The sequence below is a fragment of the Sorex fumeus genome, unplaced genomic scaffold, assembly GCF_029834395.1.
Source record: "Sorex fumeus unplaced genomic scaffold, SorFum_2.1 ptg000058l, whole genome shotgun sequence".
NCBI classification, from domain to species: domain Eukaryota; kingdom Metazoa; phylum Chordata; class Mammalia; order Eulipotyphla; family Soricidae; genus Sorex; species Sorex fumeus.
Window position 1 is genome coordinate 23788184 of NW_026606115.1, and position 11249 is coordinate 23799432.

At 38.9% G+C, this 11249-nt stretch overlaps 1 non-coding gene across 1 annotated transcript; it reads right to left on the reverse strand.

The window, feature by feature from the left end:
• Positions 1–2579: 2579 nt before the first annotated feature.
• Positions 2580–2686, reverse strand: LOC130034335 (U6 spliceosomal RNA). The gene has a single exon (XR_008794101.1). It is a non-coding gene; the product is annotated as a U6 spliceosomal RNA (small nuclear RNA).
• Between the last annotated feature and the right edge of the window lie 8563 nt (positions 2687–11249).

Here is an 11249-nt window from a genome sequence, read left to right on the forward strand (position 1 = left end):
TGAATTTGCAGAGTGATATGGCACCCTGATTTTAAGTTTATTGAGAACCTTTATATTACTTTCCATTGAGTTTGAACCAGAAAACATTACCACCAGCAGCAGGTAAGAATTCCTGTTTCGGGGCTGGAGCGATAGCACAGCAGATAGGGCGTTTGCCTTGCACGAAGCCAACATGGCCCTCCCAGGTTCGATTCCCAGCATCCCATATGGTCCCCCGAGCACCGCCAGGAGTAATTTCTTAGTGCATGAGCCAGGAGTAACCCCTGAGCATCGCCAGGTGTGACCCAAAAAGGAAAAAAAAAAGAATTCCTGTTTCACCACATCATTACCAACAGAAACTGTTCCCAGTATATTTTTTAAAATGTTTATTAGTGAAACACCATGAGGTACATTGATCACGATCACGATCACGATCACAACCATCCTGTTGTTCGTCGATTGCCTCGAGCAGGCCCCAGTAACGTCTCCTTTGTCCTAGCCCTGAAATTTATTTTTAAAGTGCCACATTCAAGGCTCTTTCAGGCTTAGGAGAATGAGACCAATAATTGTTACTGGTATTTACCATATTGAGTACACCACGGGGAGTTTGCCAGACTCTGCCGTGTGGGCAGATTACATTCGGTAGCCTGCCAGTTTGTCCAAAGTAAGAATGAGATAATAAGATGCTGCACGGCTGTGAATGCAGCCACACACTTCCGGGAGCTGGGTTTTATAGTCTCTGGGTCTTGGCCATTGATGGGATTACATGGCGCCAGGGGACCAGTTGCTGGGTGTGGCCCCTACCTACTGGAATATGGAGGATCTGGGTGGAGAATGCTCAGCCCGATCTGAGCAGGCTTGGAGATCTCAGCCCCAGGACCCACATGCCTTTATTCCTCTGCTGGTACCTTCATACGCATGGAGAGTGGTCTCAGCATGGTGGTGGCTCGTTCTGGAGGTCTTCAGCTGCCGGAGCCCTGGTCGGGGCAGGGCGGGAAACTCAAACTGCTCCCCTCCTAGGGGCCCTGGTGAGGACAGCCAGGCATGGGGGGAGGTACATTGAAGACTTACAAATTTTTGTGTTTGGGTTTCAGTTATACAATGATTGAGTACCCATCCCTCCACCAGTGCCCATTCCCCACCTCCAATGCTCCCAGCATCTCTCCCACCCCCCACCCCCAGCCCACCCTACCCCTCTTGCAGGGCATTCCCTTTTGTTCTCTCTCTCCTTTTGGGTGCTGTAGTTTGCATTGAGGCATTGAGTGGCAATCATGTTCTGTCTATAGTTTACTTTCAGCATGCATCTCTCATCTTGGGAGGATCCTCCCATCACCCTTTACTTGGTGCTCCTCACTCTCTCTCTGAGCTGCCTTCTCCCCCAGCTTGTGAGGCTGGCCTCCTGTTTCCAGTATTTTTCTTATGTGCCATTCTCATCTGTGTTTCCTTTATTAAAAAGAAGTTTTATTGGATTGCCGTGATATACAGTTACAAACTTGCATGATTACATTTCAGTCAAATAATGCTCGAACACCTATCCCTCTATCAGTGGATATTTTCCATCACCATTGTTCCCACTGTCCTACCTGCCACCCCCACTCCACCCCACTCCTTTCCTCTGTGGCAGGTACAATCTGTCTTACTCTCTCTCTAATTTTGGGCATTACGATTTGCAATACAGATACTAAGAGGTCATCGTGTTTGGTCCTTGGTCTACTTTTAGTGCACCTCCCCAATCCTGAGCGATCCCTCCAATAATCATTTACTTAGTGGTTCCATCTCCATCACATCTGCCTTTTTCCACAGCATGAGGGACCAACATCTAAACCATAGCATGATCCTCCTGGCCCTTATCTCTACTGTCCTTAGGTGTTAGTCTCATATTATGCTAATTTATATTCCACAAATGAGTGCAGTCATTCTATGTCTGTTCCTTTCTTTCTAATTTCAATTAGCACAATACTCTCCATGTCCATCCACTTATATGTGAATTTCATGATTTCATCTCTTCTAACAGCTGCATAGTATTTCATTGTGTAGATTTACCAGAGTTCCTTCAACCAGTCATCTGTTCTTGGGCACTTGGGTTTTTTTCCAGAATATGGCTATTGTAAACTGTGCTGATAAAGGAAGTTAGCGCAGTGCTGGAGGGATGACTGCAACTGGGAGCAGAATGCTGGGAGGAGTTGGGGTCTGGGTGCCGGTCTGGGGTGCATGCACGGGAAATAGGTCACCAGCCAGGGCGGTCCACACACCTGATGGAGAAAGTGCTCATCTGTGTTGTCTTGATTTGGATTTCAGTAATAATAAGTGACGAGGAGCATTTTTTTAATGTGCTGGTTGGCAATTGGTCTTTCTCAGAGAAGTTCCTGCTCATTTCCTCTTCCCATTTTTGATGAAGTTTTTGGATCTTTTGTTGCCTGCAAATATTGTCTGCCATTCAACTAGTTTTCTTTTAGTTTTTGTCCGTGTTTCTTTTGCCATTCAGAAACTATTCAATTTGATATAGTTCCATTTATTGATGTTTTTTTTTTATTTATTTATTTTTTTTATTAGTGAAACACCATGAGGTACAGTTGTAGATTTACAATTTTTGTGCTTAGAAAAATATGGAACGCTTCACGAATTTGCGTGTCATCCTTGCGCAGGGGCCATGCTAATCTTCTCTGTATCGTTCCAATTTTAGTATATGTGCTGCCGAAGCGAGCACCATTTATTGATGTTTGATTCGGTTCTTTTTGTCAGTTTTCTTGTGTCATCGAAGATGCCTTTAAGATCGAGATCTTGGAATGGTCTGCCTATATATTTCTCAATGCATTTTATAGATTATGAGATGATCTCAAGGTCTTTGATCTACTTTGCTTTTTTAGTAAGGCATGAGATATAGATTCTACTTTGATTTTTCACAGGTGCTAATTCAGTTTTGCCAGTTGAAGAGGCTGTCTGTACTTTAGTTTTTAGCTCTTTTGTCATATTAACTAATCATATATATATATATATATATATATATATATAGGGGTGGTTGTCCATGGATATTCCATCTGACCCATTGGTCAGAGAGTCCATCCTCATCCCAATACCATGCTGTTTTGATCACTGTGGCTTTTTTGTATAGTTTCAAGTTAAATAATAAAATGCCCCCCCAGTAAATTTTTGGATGTTCAGGGTATTTTATGATTCCATACAAACTTTATTATGAACTGTTTTAAATCCTTGAAGAATATCGTCTGAATTTGGATAGGGATTGCATTGAATCTATATAGTAGTTTAGGTATTATGATCATTTTGACAATATTAATTTTTCCAATTCAAGAGCATGGGCTATTTTCCATTTCCTAAAGTCTTCTATTTCCTTTAAGTATTTTGAAGTTTTCATGACATAGCTCTCCCACATCTTTTGTTAAGTTAGTTCCTAGGTAACTGATGTTGTTGGACACTATTTTGAATGGAATAGACTCTCTGACCTCTTACTTCTCTGATTCTTTTTTTGTGTATAAGAATGTGACTGATTTTTGTGTATCGACTTTGTAGCTGGCAATTATTTTAGTATTGGGTTATTGTTTCTAGAAATATTTTGTGGATTGTTTTGGGTCTTTTATGTATAATAGCATGTCGCAGCAAATAGAGATACTTTGACTTATTTTTTTCCGTTTTGGGCCCCTTCGATTTTTTTTCTTCCTTGATTGATATTCTTAGAATTTCAAATAAAATGTTGAATAAAAGTGAAGACTGTGGAAATCATTGTCTTGTACCTGGCCTAAGTAGTAAGCCTTTAATTTTTAACCATTAAGAATGTGAGTTTGATCTAGCCTTTCCTATCTTAAGTAAGGCTTCTTACACTTATATTTTCCTGAATGTTTTATCATAAGTAGATGTTGGATCTTGCCAAAACTTTCTCTGCATCTACTGATATGATCATCACTTGATCATTTGACTTCCCGTTAATCATCGATTTGCTTGAGTGGGTGCCAGTAACGTCTCCATTTATCCCTGTCGCGTGCTAGTGTAGCCCAATGGCATCTGTTCATTCTAGGAAAATGAAGAGCCTCAAAACAATCGTTCAGGGTCTTGACGAAGAAGTCTGACCATCTCGTAGGTGGGCGGCCATGCGGTCTTTTGACATCATGTGAAATTCAGTCCTCTAGTTTAGCAGTCATCTCTAAGTCTCATTAAGTGTCTAGCCTATCTGATTTTTGACGACTTGGCAAACGAGACAGCGTGCCTGATTCTTGACCATCGACGGAGGTCCGAACTCCGAATTCTTTCTCTCATTTGAGTGAAACGTGATATTCCAAGCATAGCTCTTTTAATTCCTCTTTGGGAGACCCGAGTAGCATTCTCATCCTGTTTTCGTAGGGCCCAGGTCTCTGAGATATATGTTAATGCAGGAAAAACAGTGGAATCGAAGAGATGTGCCCAGAGCCGGAGGTTCTTCTTCCTCTTCGCTGTTTCTTCGACGCTCTTGAAGGCATTCCAAGCCACTCTCTTCCTCCTGCACAACTCAGGTGCCAGGTCATTTGTTATGTTGACTTCTCGACCTAGGTACACATAACTGTTGCATTCGGAGATGGTCATTCTGTTGAGATAGAATGGAGCGTCAGGAACAAGGCTGTTTCTCATATACATTGTCTTTGTGAGATTCAGCTGTAGTCCAACCTTTCCACACTCATGGTCGAAGTCGGCCAGCATTTGTGCCGCTTGGCTGATGTTTGGTGTTATTAGAACAACATCATCAGCAAAGCGGAGGTGGTTTAGTTGCCGAACATCTATCTTCACTCCCATTCCTTCCCATTCTAGTCATTGCATGATGTTCTCAAGGGTGGCACTGAAGAGTTTTGGTGAAATGATATCACCCTGCCGAACCCCTCTCTTGACATTGATGATTACTTCTTTGTAGAATGGTGAGATCCTGGTAGTGAATCTGTAATACAGCTCACGGAGGATCCTGATGTATTGAGTTTGAATGCCCTGATTGGCTAGGGCTTCAATGACCGCTTCTGTCTCAACAGAATCAAAGGTCTTCTTTAAATCAATGAATGTTAGACAGAGCGGCATCTTGAATTCCCGAGAAACCTCAATGAGCTTGATTATTAAGTGGATATGGTCGATGATGCTGAATCCTTTTTGGAACCGAGCTTGCTCGCATGGTTTTCCTTCATCTAGTGTTCTACCAATCCTATTAAGGATGACTAGAGTAAACAGCTTGTAGATGACAGACAATAGGCAGATTGGGCAACAGTTGGCAATGTCATGGATGTCTCCCTTCTTGTACAGTAGTACAGTCCTGCTGGTTTTCCATTGGGATGGAACCTTGCATTCAAACAGGTAGCGTGTGAAGAGCCGAGCCAGTGTATTGATGAGTACTGACGGCAGGTTCTTCAGATGTTCAGGTCTGACCTTTTCTGGGTCTGATGCTGTTCGTTTCTTTACTGACAAAGTGGCGTATCAGATTTCGGAAGGGAGAACATTGGGAGCGAAATATCCATCCTGCAGAATTTGGTATGTGGGCAGGTGGACGTGGATATCAAAGAGATCTGAGTAGAAGTCATGGATAATCTTCTCCATTGTCCTTCTGGAAGATGTGATAGATCCATCAGGATGTTGGCAGTCATCTTGGTCTTGTAGTTGGCGAAGGACAGGCAGGCGTTATGAATACTTTTCCCGGCTTCTGCTGCATCTACCAGCACTTCTGCTCTTCTTCTCTTCTATGATATGTTCATAAAATTTTTATTTTACATTTTACTGATGTGGTGTATTATGTTAATTGAGTTGTGTGCAGTGAACCATCATTGCACCCCTGGGGTAAATCCCACTTGATCTTGATGTATGATTATTTTATATGCTTTTGTATTTGGTTTGCTAATATTTTGTTGAGGATTTTTCATATATTTTCATAAGGGAGATTGGTCTTCAGTTTTCTTTGTAAGAAATGTCTCTACCTGCTGTGGGTATACGTGTAATTTTAGCTTCACAGAAGGTGTTAGAAAGGATTTCTGTTTCTTTGATACTTTGGAAGAGCTTAAGATTCACTGGAGGTAAGTCTTCTCTGAAGGTTTAATAAAACTCACAAGTAAACATGTCTGGACCAGACCTTTTGTTTTGGGAGGCTTCTTAATTACTCTTTCAATTTCCTTGTTTATGATTGGACTGTTGAGACTTTTTATTTCCTCCTAATTAAGTTTTGAGAGATTACATGTTTCTAAGAATTTTTAGATTCTTTCTAGATTTTCCAAATTAATCAGTAGAGTTGCTCATAGCAAACTCCCATCATGTCTGGCATTTTAAGGGTTCTGTTGTTATTTCTTCCCTTTTGTTTTTGATCCTGTTTATTTGAGTGCTTTATCTTTCTTTTCTCATGAGTTTAGTGAAGGTTCATCTATCTTAGGTATTCCTTTGGAGAACGACCTTCTTGCTTCATTGATTTTTTTGTGTGTTGCTTTCCTGGTGTCTATATGGTTAATTTCTGCGATGTTTGTCATAATTTTTCCTCTCTGCTGGTCTTTGTATTCAGTAATTTTTTGTTATCCAGATGTTTGAGATGTGCATTTAGGTTGTTTATTTTACCTTTATCTTCTTTCCTAATATATGTCTGTACTGCTATGATTTTTCCCCAAAGTGCAGCTTCTGCTGTGTTTCAGAAATTTTGGTAAATTGTTTCTCTACTGTCATTAGTCTCAGGGAATCTTTTTATTTATTGATTGATTTCCTCTTTGATCCAGCTGTTACTTAGAAGCATGTTGTGCTATCTTCTGATGTAATAGTCTCTTTACATCTTCTTTTTGTGATTAATTTCTACCTGTATGGCATTGTGGTCTAATAGGAAGATTGGTATGATTTTTATGTTTCTGAATTTATGCAGGTTTGTCTTATGCCCTAATATTTCATGTATTGTGGAGAATGTTCCATTTCACCAGATAAGTATGTATATTTGGATATTGAAGGATGTAAGGCCTTTAGATATCCAATAATTACAGTTTTTCTAGTTTTTTGTTTAGTGCTATTATGGCTTTAATGATATTGTGTCTAGTTCTACCCAGTGGCAACAGTGGAGTGCTGACCTCCCCCACTACTACTGTGTTTCCATCAGTGGGTTCATTTAGGTTTGTGGGCAAAAACCTTATAAACGTTGCTAATCCTAATTTGGTACATATATATGAGAATTAAAGTTAGTACTTCTTGATCTATTATTCTCTTGAGCAATAATTAGTGTTCATTCCTTTAACTAATTACTTTCTTTAGGTTGAATCCTATTTGGTTCGATAGAAGTATAACTGCCCAGTCTTTTTTCACTATATGTTTATATAATTTTCCCATCCTTTTATACTGATCCTGTGTCTATCCCATGACTTTACATTGTTTCCTGTAAGCAGAAAATGGATAGATTTTGTTTCCTGATCCATTCTCCTGCTTTTGATGGGAAAGTTAAGTCCATTGACATTCAGAGACATTATTGATATAAAGGGTTGTGTTACCATTTTAATCTGTGGGGTTATTGCTTCTACAATGTTCTACATAAATGGCCTTTCAGTTTTTCATTCAAGGCCAATTTAGTTATAGAAAATTCTGTCAGCTCTAGAGTGAGAATATCTTTATCTTTCCCTCCATTCTGAATGAGGACTTTGTGGGATAGTGGACTCTAAGTTGAAAGTTTTTTTCAGTGAGTTTGAATACATCATTCCAATTTTCTTTCCTGTTCTGTTTCATATGAGAGATATGTTGTGGTTTTTATGTTGTTTCCCTTATATTTAAGGTTTATATTCTCTTTAGAAGTTTTAATATGTTAGTCTTTCTATTTGGATTGTACAATTTTGATTACTATATGTCTGGACATTTTTTCATTTCGGTTTATTTTCCTTGTTATTCTTTGGTTCTCTTGAGTCTGTACATTATCCTCCCTCTAGAGGGTGAGGAGGTAGGATAATGCTTTGCTTTCTTCCACCACTCTTTCTTCCTCATTCCTGTTTTCCCCTCTTTATGGTATTCTTATTATTTGGATGTTGTTCTGCTTGCTGTTATCCTTTAAGCACCTTACATTCTCTTCCATTCTAGTGCTTCTCTTTTCTTCTGCCATTTTCCTGTCAATAATGGTTTGTATTTTGTCTTCAAATTCGTCTATATAATTCTCTACCTGTGCAAGCAAAGAATATTACAAAACACTACTAAAAAAAAGAAAAGACCTGGTTCTTTGAGAAAATAAACAATATTGATAAACCACTAGCAAGACTTACAAGGAAAGAGAGAGAACTCTAATAAACTGAATCAGAAATGAAAATGGGGACATCACAACAGAAACCAAAGAAATTCAAAAGACCCTCAGAGATTACTTTGAAAGGCTGTATGCCACGAAACCTAGAAGAAATGCATAAATTCCTAGATTCTTATAACCTCCCAAGGCTGAGCCAAGAAGATTTGGAATACCTGAATAGACCTATCACTATCAAGGAAATTGAAACAGTAGTCAAAAGTCTTCCCAAAAACAAAAGCCCAGGTCCAGATGGATTCACTAGCTCATTCTTCCAAACATCTAAAGAGGACCAATTGCTAGTCCTTCTCAAGATTTTCCAGGAAATTGAAGAAACAAAAACTCTCCCAAAAAGTTTCTATGAGGCACATATAACCCTAATACCAAAAGCAAACACAGACACCACACACACACACAAAATAAAATTACAGTCCGATATTTCCTGATGAGCATGGATGCAAAGATCCTCAATAAACTGACTATCTTCCTGTTGCTTATCGATTTGCTCGAGCGGGCCCAGTAACGTCTCCACCTTGAGACTTGTTATTGTGTTTGGCATATTGAATAAGTCACGGGTAGCTTGATAGGCTTTGCCACGCAGGTGAGATAATCTAGGTAGCTTGCTGGGCTCTCGGAGAGGGGCGGAGGTATTGAATTTGGCTTGGCCAGGCTGGCTGAGCACAAGGCAAATGACCTACCGCTGTGCTATCACTCCAGCCTCTATCCTGTATCTATCTAGCCTCTATTGCTCTATCCTCAGTAAAATATATCAAATAGAATCCAACATCTCATCAAAAAGATCATACACCACAATCAAGTGTTATCCATCCTGAGGATTCGAGGATGGTTCAACATTTGCAAGTCAATCAATATAATCCATCATATTAATAAAAGAAAAGATAAAAATTATATCAATAGATGTAGAAAAAGCATTTGACCAGATCCAGCACCCATTCAGGTTAAAAACTCTCAACAAAATGGGAATTGTAGTAACCTTCCTCAATATAGTCAAAGCCATCCGCAAGCCTACGACAAGCATTATCCTCAATGGGGAAACACTAAGAGCCTTCCTTCTAAGACCAGGGACAGGACAAGGATGTCCACTCTCACCACAACTTTTCAATATAGTACTAGAAGTATATAGCAGTCAGTCAGGAAAAAGGCATCAAGGGCATCCAAATCGAAAAAGAAGAAATCATTCTCTCTACTTTCAGGTGACATGATACTATATTTAGAGAACCCCAAAACCTCTGTAAAGAAGTTCCTAGAAACAATTGACTTGTATAGTAAAATCGCAGGCTATAAAATAAATACCCCAAAATCCATGGCTTTCCTATACGCAAATAATGAGAGAGAAAGTGATATAAAAAGGCAATCCCATTCACAATCACGCCTCAGAAAATCAAATACCTCAGAATCAACTTAACTGAAGAGGTAAAGGATCTGTATAAAGAAAACTACACTACCAAGAATAAAATAGGAAAAAAGTTTTACTTTGCATTGTACACTTTTCATAGATATGTCCCCAACATAATAAACCTTAATTTATAATATTTTAAAATATATGTCTTACAGAATAGAAAATCTATGGAGTGGTATTTTTAAATGTGGAGTCTCTTAAAAGGCTTGGTGTTTCAGGACCCCGTAGTGGTACTGTGGCCACCAGGACTCCTGGCAGTGATCAGGAAGCCATTCAGTGGTGGGAATTGAATCCAGGACCCTGCCATGCCAGGCAATTTCTTCAGTCCTTGGAACTACCTCTTTGGCAAAAGCCTTTTAAATAAAAGATAATTTAAATTTAAAAAAAGAAAACTACAAAATGCTACTTCTTGAAATTAAAGAAGACACGAGGGAGTGGAAACACATTCACTGTTCATGGATTGGGAGAATTAACATTGACAAAATTGCAATATTCCCCAAAGCATTATACAGATTCAATGTGATCCCTATAAGGTAACCATGACATTATTCAAAGAAATTGATCAAACACTCCTAAAATTCATATAGAACAACAAGCCCCCATGAATAGCTAAAGCAATTCTTGAGAAAAAGATTGGGGGCATCACTTTTCCCAACTTCAAACTGTACTACAAAGCAGTAGTAATTAAAAGAGCATGGTATTGGAACAAAAGCAGATCCACAGACCAGTGGAATAGGGTTGAATATCCTTACACACACTCTCAAGTATATGATCATCTAATCTTCGATTAGAAGCAAGAAATGTGAAGTGTATCAAGGAAAGCCTATTTAACAAATGGTACTGGCAAAACTGGACAGCTACATGCGAAAAACGGGCTCAGACCTCTACCTAATGCTATGCACAAAAGTCAGATCAAAGTGGATTAGAGACCTCAACTTAAGACCAGAATTCATAAGGTACATTGAAGAAAAGGTAGGCAAAACCCTCTATGATATTGAAGCTAAAGGTATCTTCAAGGACAAAACGCTATTGACCAAGCAAGTGGAAACAGAGATAAACAAATGTGACTATCTCAAACTAAGAAGCTTCTGCACCTCAAAAGAAACAGTGACCAAAATACAAAGACAGTTTACAGAATAGGAAAGGATACTCGCCAATACCCCTCAGATAAACTGTTAATATTAAGGATATACAAGGCACTGGTTGAACTCTATAAGAAGAAAACATCCATCCCCATCAGAAAATGAACAGAAACTTTCCCAATTTATATTAGTAAAGAGTCGAGATCCCTAGATTAAGAACTGAAAAGCTGGGATTAACCAATATATACAGGACTCTCCACCATCAAAAAGCTGGATATTCTCCAGGAAAAACTACTTACTAGGATATTATGCAAACAGACATAAGATCACAAAAATAGAAATATTATCAAATATCTTCTCAGACCACAATGCTCTAAAAGTTGAAATTAACCATATAAAGAAAATGAGGAAAATATCTAATACTTGGAAACGGAACAAAATGTTGACAAATAACAACTAGATCATAAAGGAAATCAAAGAAGAAATAATAAGATGCATTAAAATAAATGAGATGAAGAAAAACTATCAG